Source organism: Carcharodon carcharias, chromosome 9 (genome assembly GCF_017639515.1).
Source record: "Carcharodon carcharias isolate sCarCar2 chromosome 9, sCarCar2.pri, whole genome shotgun sequence".
In the NCBI taxonomy this organism is placed as follows: Eukaryota; Metazoa; Chordata; class Chondrichthyes; order Lamniformes; family Lamnidae; genus Carcharodon; species Carcharodon carcharias.
This window is the reverse complement of record NC_054475.1, coordinates 28,653,515-28,676,664: the sequence shown is the minus strand read 5'-3', so window position 1 is coordinate 28,676,664 and position 23,150 is coordinate 28,653,515.

Genomic DNA, 23,150 nt, shown 5'->3' with positions numbered 1-23,150 from the left:
AGGTCACAGAGGCCCTCAACATCTATGCCTCCGACTCTTTCCAGGGGTCAGTGGGAGATCTTTGTGGAGTCTCCCAATCAGCTGTCCACAGTTGTGTCAAGCTGGTGACTGATGCTTTGTTCAGGCGGGTACTGACATTTATTCATTTCTGAACGCATGAGGCCAGCCAGGCTAAGCATGCCAGAGGGTTTGCAGTGATTGCTGGGTTCCCCTGCATCCAGGGCGCAATCAACTGCACATATGTGGCCATCAAGGCACCAGCGGGTCAGCTGGGTGCCTTCGTCAACAGGAAGAGCTTCCACTCGATGAACATCCAGATAGTGTGTAACCACAAGACGCAGGTTCTGCAAGTCTGTGCAAGGGACTCAGGCAGCTCCTATGATGTTTACATCCTCAGATGCTTACAGGCGCCAAGGCTGTTCCCTGCTCCAAACCGACTGGATGGGGGCTATCTGTTGAAAAGGTGACTCATGACACCTCTCTGCCACCCAAGAACAGACGCAGAGCAGCGTTATAATAAGAGTCATGCCTCCACAAGGGCAGTGATAGAAAGGACCATAGGTCTTCCTAAGATGCGCTTCCAATGCCCAGACCATTCAGAGGGAGCACTACACTATCCCCCAGAGCGCATGTCACTGATCTGGCACTGGCAAGGGGGACACACTGGGGTAAGAGGATCTTGAGGCAGCTCCACAGACCACAGAGTCAGAAGAGGAGCCCAGTGAGGAGCACAGTGAGAATATGGAGGCAGACCTCTGGATCCTTCAGATAGGCAGGGACACCAGGGAAGCTTTGATCCTATGCTCTTTTTGAAATTACCCTTTCCTTTGAACCCAAAGTCCACTCAGCGCCTGTGCAATAAAGTTTAGAGCCACTCACATCCAGCATGAGATACTGGTGTATAAAAGCAAAATTCTGCAGATGCTGGAAATCTGAAACAAGACAGAAAATGTTGGAAAAACTCAGCAGGTCTAACAGCATCTGTGGGGAGAAAGACAGAGTTAACGTTTCAAGTCCGTATGACACTTCTTCAAAGCTCTGAAGAAGAGTCATATGGACTTGAAACGTTAACTCTGTCTTTCTCTCCACAGATGCTGAGATACTAGCATGCCCTGCACCTACAAAACAAATGATGCACACTCGGGCCATTAAGACAAAAGCAAAATTTATTTCATGTTGGCACTCACATCAAATGAACATAACAATATATGATGTTAATGGTCACACCAGTAAACATGTTAACAAAACATCACCCGTGAACAATCCCTCTTGTGCTCACGGTGCCTCAAACTTATGTCAGCGTGTGCTGCATCTTGTTGCTCCTCCCTTTGCTGGCAGTGGCATTGGAGACCACCTGCTAACTGTGCTGTCCTGTTGGCCTTGATGACCTTGGTGGTCAGCCTCTGGCCAGTGGAGTCTGTGCTGGCCCCGCCTGGGAGGGAGTGGCCAGTGCCACAGCTGGGATCCCCCCAGTCATTGTAGCCTCATCAGATGCCACAGCCACTGACAGAGGGGAGGAAGAGCTACTGCCTTCATCCAGAGCACCCTGGAAGGAGGAGATGACAAGCAACTCATGCACCAGCGTGAGGTCGCTCTGGATCTCCCTACTCACATTGATGGACGGGCACCTAGCTGGGATACTGGTGCCTCATCTATTTCCACAATGATACTGACCACCTGAGGGCATTGCCTATGTGAGGGCTTGCAGGCCCGAGCACATCACCAGCAACCCCTCATTCTGTCCTTGGCGTTGCCCCTCCATGGGAGTCACCACTCTATCCATGAAGGAGGTATTGCGCTCGGAAATGAGGGTCAGCGCAGTGCTCAGACTCCTCCACAACAGAGACCATGGCACGTATACCATCAAGGATCTCCACCACATCCTCCCGCACATCCCATGCAATGTCCAATCCAGCATCTGCCACCTAATGGATGGCTCCAGAAGATCACCATCTGCCTTTGAATCAGCATCTTCCTGGTCTTCAGCAGTCCTCCGACTGGCAGCGCCCTGGGCACTCTCTGCCTCCGCCTGCTCCTCAAGTGAATGTGAAGTGCCCTCACTGCTATGCACCGACATTCTAGCCGGCAATCTGACGCGCACTGAGGCGCTGGTATCTGCACTGGTGCCTGGTGCAGAGAGGGGGTGTGATGCAGGTACATCTAAAGCCCAGTGGTCCTCTGGCATTGAGGGTGGCTCTTCAGGGTCCTGTGCTTGTGGGTGAGCTGATGATTCTAGGGGAGAACAACATGCCGTTAGTTTAAGTCATCACACTGTCACTGTGCATGCCAAGTGTCTGGTGAGACAATGGAGATCAGCATCATGATGCCATCACTTTTCAATGATCAGTGGGGACTCCAGTTTTGAGGCTCCCATTAATGATGAGACTACACAAGAATGTTTGCACAATCTGACACTCTCAACTGCATCAGAGACCCCAGCCTCTCTGCGACCGGCTGAACAAGGTGGGTGGCGGCTCTCCAGCTCTGAGGCATGCATCTCATATCTCGCCAGAATGAGAAGGTTTGGGGGACCTCTGCATGTCTTAGTTCTTTCATTGGTGTTATGGCTTCTATTCTCCTGAAATAACAGAGGAGCATTGATTTATCCACTCCCTACCTGCAGTGGCATTGCAGCCTGGCAAACACCCCTCATGTCTCCCCAGGGCACCTTTCAAGGCACATCCGAGTCGTGGCCTTCGACCCGCAAGGCAGGCAGGGCTCACCCCCTTGGCCTATGCCAGTGTCAGTGACAGTTGGCAGTCAGGCTCTAATGCCCCTGAGTTCCATGGTGGGGACGGCCAGTCCTTAACACTTCTCCACACTGATCCATGCCAACTCGGTAATCACCATTGCTGAGCGCAGCAGATCATTGAACGTTTTGCAGAACAGCACCTGTGTGCACAGCACAACGTTGTGGCCGCTGACCTCGGCTGCCACCTCCTCCCAGGCTTTTTTGGTCAGGCGTGGTGGCCTCCTCCTGCCATCCATGGGTAGGAGAGTGTCCCGCCTGACACCGACCTCCTCCACAAGGACCGCGAGGCTCTCACCTGAGAAATGGGGAGCCAGGTGCCCACCTGACATCTCCAGCCGCTGGTGAGCCAATTGTTCGAATGAAATGGTCTCCTGGGTAGACTCCAAGGATTCTTCTCTGGCAGCGTTCAGGGAGCTGCCTCTGCTGGTTTTAAAGTGCCCACTGGGTCGCCGTTGGACCCGGTGTCCAACAGGCCCCCAACCCCGCCCCCGCCCTGACCTTCCCAACCATTGAGGAGATGCGTTTCACACTAGGCGGACTGTAATTGGCCACCCAACGTGAAATCGTGTGGCAAGGTGACCATGGCCGGGGGTGGATTCCACATCCGCTTCTGCTCTTGCCGACTTGGTGCGCACGCCAAGCATGAAATCCAGGCATAAGCATTTTCTCAGAGAAAGAGAGGATAAGTGAAGGAGAGTATATCCTGTCTGCTGCATTATTAGGAGTACTATTAATGACACCAAAGAAGGTGGGCCTGTGGGAGGGGAATGGGGAAGATGTTGGCATAGTGGTAATATCACTGGATTAGTAATCCAGAGGGCCCAGGCCAATGCCCTTGGGACATGGATTCAAATCTCACACTGGCAGCTGGTGGAATTCAAATTCAATTAATAAATCTGGAATATTCCAGTCTCAGGAATGGTGACCAAAACATTGTCATTTGTTATCAAAACCTATCCAGTTCAATGATGTCCTACCATCTGAAATTGTGCCACCATTACCCAGTTTGGCCTATGTGTAACTCCAAGCCCACAACAACATGGTTTACTTTTAACTGCCCTCTGCAAAGGCCTAGAAAGCCACTCAGTTCAAGGGCAATTAAGGTTGGGAGGAAATGCTGACTTTGCCAGTGACACCAACTTTCCATGAAAGAATAAAGAAAAAAAATAGTAATCTCGATTTATTAAAACTCAGGTGAGCTGAATATATTCAAGTCCATCTGTACCATTCCAATAGAATTTACGCTTAGATTATAGGTTTCTTTGGCAGACTGGCAAAAATTAGGTGCAAGGATTACTGCTTGTGCTGGAAGAAGACCCGAGTGTCACCCAGTATTAGGCCTCAGGCCTCAGAGCTACTTACCAAAGTTCTGTTAGGCAGTCTGTTGGGTCCAGTGACCTTGGTTTGTTGGGGCTAAAGGATCTGAGTTGCTCGCTTTGTTCGGGGTGACCGAGTCGGTACAGAGACAGAGAACATCCGAAGATCATTGTTCAAATAAACACATACTGTTTACTTACAAACTAAACTCTGCAATTATACTTGTGTGCTCACAACATAACACTCTGTCTTCACTCATCAGTGACTAACTCAAGACTCTCTCACATAGAGGCAGCCCACGTTACTCCGCTATTGGACATTAAGATCATGTGACCTTACATTACAATACTTATCTTAAAGGTATATTACATCTCAGATTACTACAGAGTCACAACTTTTTACTTACTCCATCAATACTTCCAATTCTCAGTTCATAATTTCTTATTGTATTTTGCATCATCTTGAATTATGTGAACAGAAGAAGCATACTGGAACCCAAAGCTACCAATCCGAATTTAATGATCTGGCAAAGCAACAGCACATGTTACTGGCCTCGAAGAAAGCTGCCCACAAAGATCTGTGGCACGTATCTCTCCTTTCCCAACATTAATTTCATTCCAGTATTAGCTCAGAAGACTCTCCGGTGTCCAGCAACAGCAATGTCAACATGCAGACTAAGCAACCAATCACAGTGAAGAACTCTCACAGACAGCAAACTAGGAAACAAAATCCACTGATTATCATTCAATTTTTATTCATTTTACAGTATATAAAACAGCAACATAAAGGTTTGAACATACACGTGGGATTTAGGTAAAAGCTGAAGTATCTTAAACTTTAAAAATCAATTTAAAAATGCATGATTTTTAAAATCATAATCAGTAAATTTTGACGTTCCACAAATATAAAATTAGGCTTTCATGATCAGAGAGATTGTTCAGGAATAATGAGGAACTAAGTCCGTTATTGAAAAAATAGTTACACCTCATTCAACAAGGTAAAGCTTTTTCAAGGGTTTTTACAGGGAGACCAATATTGGAAAGTCCATGTAAATTCAAGTGATACCAGAAGATTTCCATCTGTGTGGACTTCAACAGCATACCTGCGGAGGAGTGGTGAGTCATTGACAGCAACGTCTAAATTTTAGTGGTTGACTGTGAATGTGCAATGCCAAAATTTGCCTTTTGTTTCATAGTTGTGATGATAGTGGCACTAACAGTTTTGCCATCATTGCAACTGCAAAATCTGGGCCACAACAAAACTCTCCTGCTATCTCACCCGAGAGTATCATAATACCATTTGAGATGAAGCCATCTAAATAACTGTTGATATCTAAGTAAATAATAGTTTGTGCTCCTTTTTAAATTGGAGTCTTGATGCTATTTGATAGTTTGACAGCCTGTTGAACACAAGGAGATCAAGATAGGTTGTCAAGCCAGACACAAGCATCACTTTATTATCCACACAGCCAAAGGGTAACTAAAAATGTATTCATATTTCACAATGGCACAACTTCCATAAGAAGGAAGAATGAATTGATGTCAGATTTTGAGTAGTCATCCTAAAGGAAAAAATTCACGAAGAGAAGTAGAGATTTTTTTTTTGAGGTATAAAACATCTTTAGGGGTTGAGCAATATTTTGCTGATATCTCTTAAACAAAAGTATCACAATAAGCTTCTTGGCCAGAAGCTTTGGGTTCAAGGTCCACACCGGGACTTGCTTGTCATGGAAGGAGTGTTCAGACATGATTCAACGGATTGATAACCAGCCCAGAAATCCTTCCACCATCTTCCCACTCTTCCCCAAAGAGGAAAAAAGGTGTGTGAAGATATGCTAAAAAAAAGTTGTTGTTTGTTGAAAATTCAAAGACTTTTAGTTTAACATTCTTTAATTTTCACATGCTCTCGTGCTTCAAATCTGTCCTTACCTGGGAATAAATGAACAATTTGGCTTTAGAAACTTCAGGAAGTTTTTTTTCTCCGTAGGAAATTTTAGGTGGATTTGGGCCTGATTCACACATAAAGGATTTCAAATACAAATAAAGACTATTAAATGTGATAGGCCAGGCAAGGAATGTTTAAATGAGAAGCACATATTGCTGTTTCATATCAAAGATATGTATTAAGTTCTATAACATTATGAAGAAAGTGCATGGTTCACATCTGTGCGTCCTTGTTTTTTTTCATACCACCCACCACAGATGAAGAGATTAGCTCTTTTAGCCCCAAGGTATGATCAAATCCCAATCTGCATTCCTTGTGAGGCCCACATTTGATTTTGATTTGCCTCTAATTTGGCACAGCGTGTTCTTTTCTGCCAACACTGACTTATAATTTCCCAGAATCAATGGGCTCCATTACATGGTTCCAAGGATGTAAGGAGAGTAACATGTTATCCTTGGGTGGATTAATTTAGCACATCCAACTGCACTGTTAGTCAACTATGATCTTTAGTGCATGTACATTGTATTGTATGCTGTTCCTGGTGTTCAGGTTTCTGCACTCACTCTGCAGAACAATAGACGTAGGAGTGCCTTTCTCCATGATCCCTGCTGACTGGTAATGAAAATACTGTCAAAACATAAACAACAAACTTACTACTCACAGAAAAATGCTTTTAATCTTGTTCTGCTGTAACCTTGAATTCCAATAAGGATCATGTTCAGAAGCAACATGAATTTTCTCCATTGTTTTGCTACCACTGATGTGAGGATGTGAACAAAGAAGTCATCATCACCAGCCCCTACCCATCTTGAACTTGTATCTGGGCCACATTTTCTGAAGGACTTTAAATTTGAAATTTGAGTGACACTTCAGCACATGTTACAAAAGAAAGCAAATGCGTTTAATTTTTTTATTTATCAACTACAGGTGAGATGCTAACCCAGGCTTTCCCTTACAAATTGTACATAATACAGTACCTAACCATCTCGTTATTTGTGAGAAGACTGGGTAAATACCAATTTTGAAATGATTGGAACCAGATGCCCTGTCATCATTGAACTCTTTTGTTTTCATTGGCTGCATGACGTGTTTATAAAACTGCTTCTAATTCCTTTACTCAAAGTTTCAGAAGAACGTGTCACAAGTCTGCTGTGAGAGGCCTGTAAACCTTTAATCTGAGACACACCCTATCATTTAGATCTTCAGATAGCAATATCTTGCTTTTAAATTAGAGAAAAACAGAAGAGTGAACAGCCAAAAATGCATCCACCATCAGAGCTGTTCTTTCTATTCCTCAAGGTTAATGCTGCGGAAGGGACTGAAAACTCAAGTGCCCAGGGTCAGCAGTAAGTGTTCCCAGTCCAGGTATAGCCCAGTCAACAGGAGAACAAAGCTCCCACAGTTCTGCCTTAAAACAATAACAACAACCTCAACCTCAACCTCACTGCTCTAGTGTGGCATTTTAAAATTTTTTTCCATTTCCCATTCGTGCCTTTATGACATAACTAAGTGATTCTGCCAATTAGTCCCATATTAGAAGCTATTTTGTGCTGTAGAACTATAAGAACAAGGAATGCGATTGAGAATAGCCAAAATTATTTCACATAGAATCCTTACATCAATCAGCCAGATGAAATTTTAACACCGTTAACCTGGGCTGGAGTTGAACTGCAGCCCAGAGTTGAAAGATCAGCAACAAGAACATTTCACCATCCACTTCCCACCATCAGAGATGTAAGACAATCATATTGTTGATCTAAAGACAGAAAAGGCCGAGTCCTAAAAGACATAACTGCTAGAATGGGTCGTGGACAGGTGGTGAGGGGACCAACAAGAGGGAAAACCTACTTGAACTCATCCTCACCAATCTACTTGTCACAGATGCATCTGTCCATAATGGAATCAGTAGGATTGGCCACTGCACAGTCCTTGTGGAAACGAAGACACGTCTTCACATTGAGGATACCCTCCATTGTGTTGTGTGCTACTATGATGTAGTTTGGTACCATGCTAAATGGTATAGATTTCAAACAGATATTGCAACTCAAAATTGGGCATCCATGAGGCACTGTGGGCCATCAGAGGCAGCAGAATTGTATTCAACTACAATCTGTAACCTCATGGCCTGGCAAATTCCCCACACTACCAATACCACCAAGCCAGGGCATCAATTCTGGTTCAATGAAAAGTGCAGGAGGGCATACCAGGAGCAGCACCAGGCGCAACTAAAAATGAGGTGTCAACCTGGTCGAGCTTCAACGCAGGTCTACTTGCATGCCAATGACCAGAAGCAGCTTGCGATAGAGCTAAGCAATGCCACAACCAACAGATCAGATTTAAGCTCTGCAGTCCTGCCACATCCAGTTGTGAATGGTGGTGGACAATTAAACAACAAACTGTAGAAGGAGGCTCCACAAATGTTCCCATCCTAAATGATGGGGGAGCCCAGCACCTCAGTGCAAAAGATAAGGCTGAAGCATTTGCAACAATCTTCAGCCAGAAGGGCCGAGTGAATGATCCATCTTGGCCTTTTACTGAGGTCCCCAGCATCACAGATGCCAGTCTTCAGCCAATTTGATCACTCCACAGGATATCAAGAAACAGCTGTATACTGCAAAGGTTTTGGGCCCTGACAACATTTCGGCTATAGTACTGAAGACTTGTGCTCCAGAACTTGCTGCTCCCCTAACAAAGCTGTTGCAGTACATCTACAATATTGGCATCTACCCCACAATGTGGAAAATTTCCCAGCTATGTCCTGTCCACAAAAAGCTGGACAAATCCAACCCGACCAATTACCACCCTATCAGTCTACTCTCAATCATCAGCAAAGGGATGGAAGGTGTCATCAACAGTGCTATGAAGCAGCACTTGCTTAGCAATAACCTGCTCACCAGCGCTCAGTTTGGGTGCCGCCAGGACCATTCAGCTCCTGACTTCATTACAGCTTTGGTCCAAACATGGACAAAAGAGCTGAACTTAAGAGGTCAGGTGAGAGTGACTGCCCTTGCTATCAAGGCAGCTTTTGTTTGAGTGTGGCATCAAGGAACCAAGGGGAAAACTACACACTGGTTGGAGTCATACCTAGCACAAAGGAAGATGGTTGTGGTTGTTGAAGGTCAATTATCTCAGTCCCAGGACATCACTGCAGGTGTTCCTCAGGATAGTGAAGGCCTAACCATCTTTATCTACTTCATCAATGACCTTTCCTCTATCATAAGATCAGAAGTGAGGGTGTTCAGTGATGATTGCATAATGTTCAACACCATTCGCAACTCCTCAGATACTGAAGCAGTCTGTTTCCATATGCAGCAAGATTCAGATAACATTCAGACTCGTGCTGATAAGTGGCGAGCAACATTCGCACCACACAAGTGTCAGACAATGACCATCTCCAACAAGAGAGAATATAACCATCTCTCCTTGGCATTCAATGACATTACCATCACTGAATCCCACACTATCGGCATCCTGGGGGATTACCATTGAGCGGAAACTGAAGTGGACCAGCCATATAAACACTGTGGCTACAAGAACAGGCCAGAAACTGGGAATTCTGCTTTGAGTAACTCATTTCCTGGCTCCCCAAAGCCTGTCCATCATCTACAAGGCACAAATCAGGAGTGTGATAGAATACTCTCCACTTGCTGTTGCAACAACAGTCAAGAAGCTTGACACCATCCAGGACAATGCACCTCATCCACCACTTTAAACATTCAATCCCTCCACCACTGACACACAGTGAAAACAGTATATACCATCCACAAGATGCACTGCAGCAACTCACCACGGCTCCTTCCACAGCACCTTACAAACCCATGATCTCTAGCACCTAGAAGGACAGGGGCAGCAGATCCATGGGAACACCACCACCTGCAAGTTCCCCTCCAAGCCGCACACCATCCTGAAAGGAAAATATATCGCCGTTCCTTCATTGTCACTAGGTCAAAATCCTGGAATTCCCTTCCCAGCTGCACTGTGGGTGTACCTACACCATGTGGACTGCAGCAGTTTAGGAAGGCAGCTCACTACCACCTTCTCAAGGGCAATTAGGGATGGGCAATAAATGCTGGCCTAGCCAATGATGCCCACGCCGTGGGAAAGAATAAATGAAAAATGAATTCACTCACCATCTGGGCCTGAATTTTCAGCTCAGTGGGCGGGCACAAGTGGCAGGTCCAGAAGCGGTCAGGAAACAGACCGCTGACTGCAATCGGTCCCTGACCGCGATTTCACGCTGACTCACCAATTAATGGCCAACCAGCGTGATGTGCGCACTGAAAAGCTCAGCGCTGCCGGGGTGGGGGGTGCGGGAGGAAGGCGGGCGATGATGTCAACGCGGGCACGGTCGAGCGCTGATAGAAAGCTCCCTGAAGGCAGAGAACTACCTCAGGGAGATGAAGACCCGTAACCCAGGAAATAAAGTTGTTAAAATCAGGAAGAAAATGTCCAAGCATCACAATCAGGCACCTGAGCATATAGGCTTTAAAAATGCTGTTCACAGATTTCTATTTTCATTTTGTTTCATAACGGCCGCCTGGCCTACTTGCCCATCTGTCAACCATAAGGTTGGACGGGCTACGTAAAATGACAGACAATTGCGCTACTAATGGGCTTAATTTTCCTCTTAATTGTCAGTGGGCAAGCTTCTGACTTTTGCGAGCACCCGCCGACCAAAATATCGTGCAATTTCACGCTCGATCAAGAAGGGCGCCCGCCTGATCAGTGTAAAATTCAGCCCCTGAAGTAAGAAAAGACGTAAATGGGTGGAATTTAATCTGTGGCGTGCCATTCCCGACAGTGGAACCAAAAGCAGGCTCTGCTTTCACTTTTGAGTCGGGAGCCAGCATCCACGTGATTCATATGAAAATTGAAGGGGCTAGCGGTGGGCAACACGTGCAATTACATGGTGGGGCTGGATTTCCAATGGAGTATCCTGACATCAATTGAGGATGAGCAACAGATGCTGGCCTTGCCAGCGGTGCACACATCCCATGAAAGAATAAAAAAGAAAACCTGGGCAGCATCCTGGAAAAGCTCAGGAAGCTGCAAGTACTTTTTAAAAATAGATTATTCATTCATGGGATGTGGGCACTGCTGCCTAGGCCAGCATTTATTGCCTATCCCTAATTGCCTTTGTTCAGAGGGCATTTAAGAGTCAACCACATTGCTGTGGGTCTGGAGTCACATGTAGGCCAGACCAGGTAAAGGTGGCAGATTTCCTTCCCTGAAGGACAATAGTGAACCAGATGGGTTTTTATGACAATCAGCAATGGTTTCATGGTCATCATCAGACTTTTACTTCCAGATATGCATTTAATTCAAATTTCACCATATGCCGTGGTGGAATTTGAACCCAGGTTCCCAGAGCTTTACTCTGGATTATTGGTCCATTGACAACATCACTATTCCACCACCTCCCCCGAGGAGGCAAGATATATGAGCAATGACAGCCCACTAGGAAGTAAGCACAGAGCTACATCATTCTTTGTCTTTGGTTGCAGCCCAGTTGGACATTTAGAGAGTGGAATCCTTTGAAGTTACATAAGCTGCTGACTGTTCCCAGGGAGCTCTAATGGCAACATGAGGGCAGTCAATTACCCCTTGCATGCTCGAGAAACGAGCAATGGTCATGAAGCCTATTGCCCTGCCACCTGGCTGTCATCATTTGTGATGAACCTAATGAACTCAATGGCATGACAGAAGAACACACTGGTCACTGTTGTGATAATGCTTTGTCGTGACTGTAGTTTAACTTCATGAGTAACATACTGATGAATATGGACATGGTTTGGTCTACATCATCACAGGAAGTGATGCAAGTTAGCATGTGATATAGTAGTTGGAGCAGTATTGATCAGCAGGTAACAGGTGTCTGAAGAACACTCCTAGAATCCCACTATTCTTCAATAATGAACTCCTCGTTTAGATAACTAAACAGTGTCATAGTGTTTGGTACGTTTGTGTTAAGAGCAAATAACACAACCTCTTTGATGCACCTTCATGTTATAGCCTGTGAAATGCCACACATGCCGCCCATGAACCCCTGGAAGCAGCCGGTGGCAAAAAAATTGAGCGCCGCAGTCACCTGAGGCCACAATGTGTGGGGTTGCCTTGTGAAAATCCATGTGGCTTCACGTCTTGTTGCAGGATCTGGCAAATTTCTGTGATTGGTTCCTGGGACAGACACAGGCTTCTCTGGCATTGTCACTTGGACAACTGGAAGTAGTTGGTCCGTCTCCTGAACACAAGCTGACATGACAGTGGTCTTCTTTTCCAGAGCTTTCCCTGAATGGCTGCTTCCTGACCACTCTCCCCCTCTGCTGTTACATAGGTATTCCACCAAGTAAACTGTGTAAAAAAGAGACACAGGGAGAACCTGTGTGTCCATGGGTTTCACCCATATGGTTGCTGAGCAATGAGATTTTCTACTCCTCCCATTGTCCAGACCCAAAACTGCACCCAATCCACACTGACCTCCTCCCACTTGGATCTGCACCCCTGGCAGCTACAAGTTGTGCAAGTGATCCTCGAATTGCAACCCATGACCCTCCACCCTCCCCCTGTCACCTTCCACTCTGTCCCCTTCAGCCTTGACCTGCCTAACATCACTATGCACCTTTCCATCTAACCTTTAAATCCCCCTTTATCACCCTGGACTCTATCGTTTTGGAAGTGGGCTTGCTATCTCTCCCTGTTGTACCTACCCCGCCCCCCAATCCCCAATGAGGGGAGAGAGATAGCAAGTCCTAGACACTGCCTGCATTATGTTTGGAGTATCAGTTAAATGCTATGACCTGCTCTACAAGACATTTGTACATCCCTACCACAAACTGGACCTGCCTCGCTACCAAATCAAACTCCCCCCATGTCTCTGTGGACACTCCTTCTGCCAGCTAGTGCCCTGAGTTTGACCCACAATACCCAACTTTGGACAGTACTGAACCTGCCCTTTAGCCCCCTTATTTTGTTTATTCACTAACAGTCTCTACACGGCCACCCCACCATCATCAAGAAGTTTTAAGAGAATGTGCAGATGTATTACAAGTATGAACGCACTGTGGGGAGGCGCAACTCGCCACTGCAGTGCTGCTGGATTAACTCTTCAGTCTGAACTATCGTCATAATTTCGAAAATTCAGCTCCCATATAACGACTCACCTTACCCACCACATCTTCCATTCCTGGAGTCACCATTAAATTCAGTCAATGTTTCAGGGGATCCTTCAATAGATTTGAGAGAAAAGGGTGTTCTGGAGTACCAAAAAAGACAATCCATCTTGCGCCCACTTCATGCAGCAGAATTTTCACTTCCCTAACCATCAATAAAAAGTTTTGGTGCTATGCAGTTTCATCATTGGGATCTAGGCTTCAATTTTGTTTTGTATAACATTTTTTTTGCTCGTGACTTACATTCCCTCCAAATATCCCTCAGAGAGGCTGAAAGCATATTTTTAGTATTTGATACCTTTTGGAAAGGTGAAACTCTTTTTGGCCCCATACAAAAGCTGTCATCGAAGATGTTGCTTTCCGATGAGATGTTAAATTAAGACCACCTCTGCCTCGGTTTCAGGTGAATGTTAAAGATTTCTTGCATTATCTGAAAAAAAAAAGTAAAACAATTCTCCTGAGTAACTATCCTCCAGCAACCATCTGTAAACTCTGGAATTCACTCCCTAAATATCTCCACCTCTTTACATCCCTCTCCCCCTTTAGGATGCTCCTTAAAACTTACCTCTTTAGCTAAGCTTTTGCTTATCTGTCCTGATGTCTGCTTATCAATATCAAAGTTTTGTTTGCGAATGCGTCCATGAAGTCCATTGGGATATTTTACTACACTAAACAACAAGAACAACAACTTATATTTGTATAGCACCTGTAATGTAATGAAACATATCAAGGCTCACTATGGAATAAAATGTGTTAAAAAAAACACTATGCAAATACAAGTTATTACTCTATTCAGGAATCAATTCTACTGTTCTCAGTTAAAAATTTATAGGGGAAAATTATATCTGGGAGATGGTAGCATAGTGGTAATGTTACTGTATTAGTAATCCAGAGGCCCAAGCTAATCCTCTGGGGATATGGGCTCAAATCCCACATGGCAGCTGGTGGAATTTAAATTCAATTATCTGGAATTGATAGCTAGCCTCAGTACTGGTGACCATGAAGCTATCATTGATTGTCACAAAAACCCACCTGGATCACTAATGTCCTTCAGTTAGGAAAGGAAACCCATCATCCTTACCTGGCCTGACCGACATGAAACTCCAGATCCACAGCAATATGGAATGGGCTGAGCAGACCACTCAGTGCAAGGGCAATTAGGGGTGGGCAACAAATGCTGGCCCTGCCATCCAAGCCCACATCCTATGAAAGAATAAAGGGAAAAAAAACATATCATTTGGGGGTTTTTTTTAGTTGAAATTCTCTTAAGAACTTTGAACAAAATGTATTTTGATATCCTCGTACTACATGAGAACTCAGCAATTTGGACTGTCCGATGAGCTTAACCACAAGCAGAGTACTTCAAAATAAGCAGTGTTAGCGTTTTATGGAAATAAGAGTATTATAAAGGTAATTGGATATCAAGTGCATATAATCCCTGTACCCGAACGCTGCACAGCAATCATATTTGTGTACACTATAAAAAGTGAGGATAAAACTTTTCAGGCTTTATCATTTTAGTTTTTGATTCATTTCAGGTTCAAAGTACACAGCTGCTACTATTCAAATATCATCCTTTTAACATGTTCCAACTGTGAATTCAGAAATTTGCAAAATTATTAGATAGCTATAATCACTCAGAATTATTTTTTCTGATAGTCCCTTCAATGGTCAGAAACAATGCACAAAAGATAAACATGTAACAAAATCTACTTTAGACCTTTAATAAAACAAAAGTGCTTTAGAACAACAGAACTGCTTCAAGGCAGAGAGGATCAAGAGATTATTCACCAATTATTAAAATCTCATTATATTCACTGTAATTAGATAAATCACCGAACACGAGCTGAGGTAAGCTGCTGGAATGTTTTATCATAATCAAAACTAACAAAAGAGGACACAATTAAACTATGTGACTAAAGAATGCAGTCATTCAATCCCTCAATCTGCTTGTTTCATACTATTCAAATGAGAACATTATTGGCAAATCACAACTCATAGGTATTGGTTTTCTATGCGTTGAGACAAGGAAAGTGTGAAGTCTTGGGAATGTGATTACAGCTTACCTTCCAATAAGTCCCCACCATAACGTTCTTCACTTTCTAGTTTTCTCCTGAAGATTATGACTTTTGCTTCATTATTGTTTCACTACTCACTTGTGTAGCTCACTCAAGTGATTGTTGTGTGTGCGCAAGCGAAGACAGTCATGCCAGGCAAGTCCTATTTTCATCTTGTGTACTTTCTAACAGAGGTCCAGGGCAGCAATGCAGAAAGGGGATCTCTTCCCAGGAGGTGATATGTGCCTAGAAAATGGATCACATCAGTATGGATACTGCAACCAATAACAGCTGGCGGGTTTGAGTATGGAACAGAGAGAACCTCTTTTTGGCTCCACAATGCAGTAAGAAAAAAAATATGAACTTACCTTTTGGTGGCAGTTGCCAGAGGTCTCTTTAACAGCAATTATTGTCACTGGACCTGAAGAAACTGACCACAGAATGCAAGTTTTAGCCATTTGGAGTCCATTTTGACGAAGTGGCCCAAAATTAAAGTACTGGTTTGCATATGTAATAGACCTAAAGAAGGCTTGTCCAACGTGGGGCCCGTGGGCCAGATACCCACATGCCACCCCAAGTGTGGACCCTGGAGATAGTTTTCAAAATGCTGGTAAGTGGAGTGTAAGATTCTGAAAGAAACTGCTCCTCCAACCACAGGCCCTTTCTCTCCTGCATTCACTGCTAATTGGCACATGAATGAGCAATACTGGCGGCAGCAAGTGTGCTCTAGCAAAAGGTGTATTGGCGGGAGGAGAGAGGGAGAGAGCGAGAGAGAGAGAGGCTGTTGGGCCTGGTTGGGGTGGAAGGCACAGATGGGTTGGGTGGGGGAGGAAGGTGCTGTTGAGCTGGGCTGGGTGGGAGACAAAGGAGCTACGGGCTGGACCAGGTAGGGGGAGGAAGATGCTGCCTGGCCAGAAGAGGCTGAATGTAGTGGTGAAGGCAGGAGTGGTGAGGGTGAAGAGACTAGCTGCTCAGTGGTGTTGGAGAGAGAGTGAGAATGGATGAGTGTGTGGGAGATAAAGAGAAAGAGGAAGTGTGTATGGGAGAAAGCGTGAGTGAATGAGTGTAGGAGAGTGAGAGTGAGTGATTGTATGTGCGAGTGTGTGTGTGTGTGTGTGTGTGTGTGTGTGTCTGGCTCACTTGCAGAAAAGAATGGAAATTTGGTGCCCCACCAAAAGAAAGCATTGGACAAGCCTGGCCTAAAGCCAGTTGCACAAATGTGACCTGGACGTCAACTGAATAGCCCCAGAAATGCACCAAGCAGCACACTTTCAGCACTGTATAAACACACCATCATATTGGGCCCATGTTATGGTTGTAAAATGGGCACAGCACAGTCTAACTTCTAGGCTGTTGAGACCAATTGTATTACCTTTTGCTGCCTCCTTCACTGAGATTGGCCATCTCCACACAGGGCAGGGATTGAACTTGGGATCCTTCTAGGCTGTGTGGCCAAGTAACACCATGGGCAGAAGTGATCGCTCAGTGGGTGGGTATGCGCCAACCTGCTCGAGCGTGAAATGACACACGTTGACGTTGGCCAAGTGTGCTGACATCAACGCACAGTCGCGCGATAGTTGAGTTGGCGGACACACTGCCAACTCCAGTGCACACACTGCTGACTCCGGTGCGCGTTTGCTGACAATTAAAAGGCATAGTAAGGCCATTAAGTAATCAATTAAATTAAATGTTTTGTTGCCTGTACAACCTAATGGTTGGCGGGCAGGTGAAAAGGCCAAGCGGCCTTTGCATTTTTTTGGAAACCTCATCCATGAGCAGGATGAGGCTTCCAAAAGCAAATAATAATAAAATAAAAGTTTTGAAACTTAACTAATAATATGTCCCTGCTCATGTGACAGAGGCACACGAGGGGACATGTTTTATTACCTTTTTATTTTCTTCATTTTCTCTTTTAAAAATGCTTCATCTCCCTGATGCAGCTCTGTGCCTCAGGGAGGTTATGCAGTGCTCACTCGCGCACTTGTGTGAAGTTCACGCTTGGCCTACTCGCCCTCCTCTCCCCCACCCGCACAGGCAGCACAGAACGCTGCTGCTCGCAATTCACGCTGGACGGGCTTTATTTGGCCTGTCAGCGTGAAATCGCGGTCCAGTCCCCATCGTCCCTGCCTGCCCCTGCCCAGCCTGCCCGCTAAGGGCAAAATTCTGACCCACATGTAACATAACTTAGCCAATAATCAGAAATTCTTTCATTAGTGATTTGTTAGAGTTTAATGTAACATCATAGTTAAGCACTTGCTCTAATAACAGCCAAGCTGTAGTTCTGACAGAACCAAGAAAGCCACTTTTCAAAATAAAACTCTGTAAATTTTTTGTGGACTTGCAAGAAATGACACGCCTCTGAGCGTTCTCTTAAGAATGTTTTATATTTTATATATTTAGACATTTTTCTACACACCATAAGTATCTTATGCTGTGAAGAAACAGGGCCCAGATTCTTCAAGTGGTGTGATGATAATTTGTATGCAAAAACAATACCTTTCCCTGAACCAAAACGCAGAGATACTTTCTGTTATAACTCTCTACTTTTCTGTGGGTAACACTGCCCAGCAAAAGCACATGTAAAGTTTTATGACTGCTATCAAATCTCTTGGCTCCCTCAGGCTCTTTCGCTTAGCCCTTACTGCAATTGAAGCAGTTTGTGGAACACTAGAGCCAGGATTTTTAGGATGACAGGAGCAGAAGCCTGAGGTTTGGGCAGCGGCGGGATGGGGAATGGTGGTGTTGGTGGAGAGGCTGGGGGTGGAGGGAGCAACCTCAGGGGCCAGACATTTTGGGGAGGGCGGGGTGCCCGCTGTTGAAAGGCAGCTGTTGATGGAGGTGCCCCCCCACTCACTTGTAAACGCACCAGTTAAGGAATGTAACATTCTGTTCTAGGTGCTAACAAGGTGTGGTAATAATTTTTAAAAAGCTTTTAAAATTCCTGTACAGGTACCTGTCACACTAATACATGTGTTGTCGTATACCTTTAAGAATGTGAGCGTGTTTCTCTATATATCACTAGAAGGGAAATGATGTATGCATTGTGTGTTCCAGATTTTGTTTCATTTTTTGCTGTAAGCAGCAGAACAGACAACACAGCTCCCAGTGTCTCCAAGTTTCACAACAATGTAAGATTGTTCTCATGCGCAGAGTCTTAATAAATGAACGCACAATTTACCCAATCCCTTATGAGTGATTGGTGCCTTGTATCCTATATAGCAAATAAGCTCAAGGACTTATATCACTATATGAACACGGCATGGTGAGTAGCAGTGGTTCCTCCTACATGATAGCAGTGGCAGCTAATAGGCATCTTTGATAAAAGCCATGACATGATGGCAAGGATGGAAAAAGATTAAGTACAGAGGCGACATGATGAACAATGCTAGTTCGTGCTACATGCAATGAGAAGACCCTTGACGTTTTGGCCAGGCCACAGCGAAGTCACAGTATCAGAGAATGTTGAAAATGCAGCATAGTGACTGTGAAACAAAGCTTTGGAGACACCATCATTGAAGGATGGCCTGTTTTCAATTCAGCATGCCCACGAACACAAGACCATTTTGGCTTTACCTGGATGAGCCATGCATTTCTAAGGAAGTCATTTTTAAAGGCAGGCAGGTTATTATACCAGAAACTTTGTGACCTAATGTTCTTCAACAACTTCATCACTCACACGTGGATGTTGATCAGCTGAGAAGACTCTCAAGAGAAACTATCTATAGGATGAGCATGGACAATGGCATTGATATAATTGTCAAGAAGTACGAGGCATGTCAAGAGAAGATACCATGTCAGCACAAAGAACCATTGATTGCACATGAGATTTCTACCCACCTTTGGTCCAAAATTGCATCTGATCTCTTTCATGTCCATGGCATTGACTTCATTGCCATCATCAACTATCCCATCATTCAACAATTGCACAATACCTCAAGCACAACATTCTAAGTGCCATTTTCGATTCATATGGTATGCCTTGAAGGAACATTTCAGATAATGGAGCGCAATTTATTGGTAAGCCATTTCAGGATAGGTGTGAGTAGTAGAACATGGATCACACTACTTCTTCTCCTCATTATCTTAATCTAATGGTCTAGCTGAACAAATGATTAACACAGTAAAATCCCTAATTCACAAAAAGACAGACCAAGCAAGATCTACACATTGCACTGTTACACCTGAGAGCAACACCTTTAAGTACAGCTATTCCATCACTGGCAGAGCTCATGGCAGACCACTGTGTGCCAACCTACAGATACTCTTACCCATTCTACTCTCTCAGAAACCAAAGAGCAACTTTTAAAACTACAAGGGAAGGTGACCAACATGAACAATAAAAATGCAGGCTTGCGAGATGCCAACTTTACAGCTGGGACAACAGGTTCATATTCAAGATCCCACAGAAGGTACATGCCAACCAGATGAGGTGACACGATCCTATGAAGTCATTACACACAAAGGCACGATGGTGGGGCATAACCAAAGACAAAAAAGACACATTTCATCTCCTCAACCATTGTGCAGTCATACTGCATCTAGGACAAGATCCCACATCCAAGGAACAACATCCAAGAATGACAGTCCCACAAATCATCATGATAAATTAAGGAAGCCTCCAGACAAGGTTTCCCTCACAAGATCTGGGCATGCAAGCAGGTTACTTTTATACTTCAGAGACTCATAGATATATCAGTCCTATGCAATTATATAATGGTAACTACATGTGAACATGCATTGTTATGATCCCAGCTGATGTTAATACTGAACAAGTCAGATCCAAGAGTGAAACCTGGCTTAATAGATCCTAGCTACTTTTTTTAGAAAACGTGGAGGAAAGTTACTGAACAAATTCACAGAAGTCTGCTGATGAACTTTTAACACAAAGAATAAAATATTTGTTAAACCAGAAAAATGAACTACATTACACCAATCAAAAAGTTTGGAAAGATCTCAATACAAACACAAGAAGATGCTTCAAATTCACACTATTTCTTTACTCCTGTATTATCTTTAGACACATAAACCAGTGAAGAGTTACCACTAGCTTGACACAGAAAGGCTTCTCACTTGGGACTGGCACAATTGCAAATGGTTTTCTTCCAGTGAACTCCTGAGCATTCACTCGGTGCTTTTCACTCAACTCATACCTCCCCCAAAGTCACCCAAAACACCGCACTCTAAACTCAGTCATCCAGTGGTGCCTCTGCAAAACTGATCAAGTTACTCAGTTCTATAACTGATTATTTAGTCAATGGTTGTTCCAATAGCCTTGTAATGTTTTCTTCTTAGAGAGCTGAAAATCCCTGTCTTCACTCTCTGACACACACTGAACTCTCTCTCTTCTATCTTTTCTCTGTGTCTGTGTCCCTGGACCACTGTCACTAGGCAACAGTAAAGGCTTTCTACTTAGTGTTTCCTCCCCACAGCCACTACACTTTTAACCAATCTCTTTGCCTTCAGGGATTATAAACCCTTACTTAAAAAGTATATACATAAACAAACCCAAAAAGACCTGGCCTTTCAGTCAGGACTCCATCCAGACTTCACAGCACCAAGGTTCACAAACAAAGCCTAAATGAAACTGGAACCCTTTTTACCTTACTTAACACACAAATATATATATTCAAATTTAAATATTATGCATTGTTCACAACAGTATTGTCAATAGTTTTACTTCTTTGGAAGGGGAGAAAGTAACATTAAAAAGAAAGGGAGATGTTGTAATACACCTTTAAGAATGTGAGTATGTCTCTTTTAGTTTTAGTTTCATTTTTGCTTTAAGCAGCAGGCAGACAACACAGCTCAAAGTGTCTCCAAGCTTTACAACAATGTAAAACTGTTTTCATGCGCCTAGTCTTAATAAATGAACCCACAATGTGTTTACCCAATCCCAAGTGATTGGTGCCTTGTATCTTATACAGCAAATAAGCTCCAGGGCTTCTATTATTATAAGAGCACAACAATATGCATTAGTCTTTGACAGAACTTCAAACACATGCTCTACCTGCTCAGTTTGACATTGTTAAGTGTAGGGGCCACAATTCTGGTAAGCAATTTAAAACCTTCAGCTATGGTGCAGGCAAGAGTGGGAGGGCTTTTGGTAGGTGGGAGATGGGACTTTGTAGCAACCAAGCCTTGTTTGCACCTGTGCTGCTGTTACGGTGGCAAAGTATATTGAAACAAAATCTCTTGTTCCTTCCTATTGCAAACCAGCTTAAAGGGTTTTGCTTAAATCGGGTTTTGTGTAATTATGTTTTTTAAAGTGACAAATGAGAAGTAAATTGTTTATTCATCTCACTTCTATTTTTCATTGTAAACTCTATACAGACAGATGAAGTGGAAATCTGGGCCTGGATTTTTGTGGGGACTCAGGAAGATCCAACCTGGGCATTTTCTGCCTTCTGAAATGCACAACTGTGTGACATTAATAGAAAATAAAAACAGAAAATGCTGGAAAAGCTCAACAGGCCTGGCAGCAACTGTGGAGGGAGAAACAGAGTTAATGTTTTGAGTCCGAATGACTCTTATCCAGAGCTGAAGGGAGGCAGAAAGAGGTTTTTTCCAGCATTTTCTGTTTTTATTTCAGATTTCCAGCATCTGCATTATTTTGCTTTGACCATGTTTGACTTTGCTCAGGATCTTTGTCTTTTCACACAGGGGTCAAGTTGACAGTGCAATTTGTGAACCACGATGGAGTTTGTGAGGAGTGTGGGTGCAGAAGTAGTTAGAAGGCACGGCTGGGTTCCCCAACACAGCAGCACAGCTCAGAACATCAGTAAAGGCCCCCTAAACCTCAGTTGCAAAGGGGTACTGGACAGCAATACAGAGAGGGGACCTCTTCCTAGGAGTTGATGTGTGCCTTTAAATTCGATCACATGACAATACGGTAAATAATAGTGACATTTAAAGGTGTGAAAACATTTTACACTTACTCTTCAGTCTCCTCAGCAGGCTTCCCCCAGTGGCCACCAACTTTCCAAGGAGGTGCATTTTTTTTTAGGGCTGCTAAAACCCACACCAGCACATGAAACTTGTGCGTTGGAAAAATTATAATTTTCTTGTGGTCCTCATAATGGGGAAGAGGAGCATGTGTGTTTTACAGCCAAGGCCTTCCTGACCCATCAGAAGGGCACTGGAGAATAGTGTGGGGTCAGGAAGGCACAGGAAAATTGTTTTCCAGCGGAAACAAAGTAAATTCAACGTTTCATGACCCAATTCACACCTCCAACAGGAGACAAAAATCTGGCCACCAGAGTCTGTCTTGCAAAGGACATAAAAAACTTGTCAGTTATCTGGTGTGTTTCTGGAACTTGCACCAATTGAAGAAGTTTTTTCAAACTCCAAACCGAAACTAACAGAGTGACAGTGAAAAAAATCTTAGGGAAGGACGTAAAATATAGTATTCATTTACTTGCTGTTCTCTTCTTTTCTCCTGGGTTTGACTTTATGTATAGCTAGACAGAATTTTACAGCACAGAAACAGGCCATTCAGCCCAACGTGTCAATTCTGGTGTTTATACTTCACACTAGTCTCCTCTCATCTCACTTTGTCTCACCCTATAAACATATCTTTCTATTTGTTTATCACTTATGTACTTATCAAGCTTCCTCTTAAATGCACCTGTGATATTTGTCTAAATGTTCCACATGGTAGCAAGGACCATATTCCATTCACTTTCTGTTTATCTCTGCTCCAGTTTATAACTCTCTCTGTAGTTGTCTTCTCTGTTATTGTGCACTCTATCTTTTCCTAGACACCTTTCTATTCTTCATTTTCTAATTTAGTCAACTTTCTGCCAGCTCAGGGCCCTCAAATCCGCAGTGCACTTGTTTAAACTTGCTCCAAAGAGCTGACGTGCATACTATGTCAAGTTTCACTGTGTTAAATCCTGGCTTTGTTAACTAAGA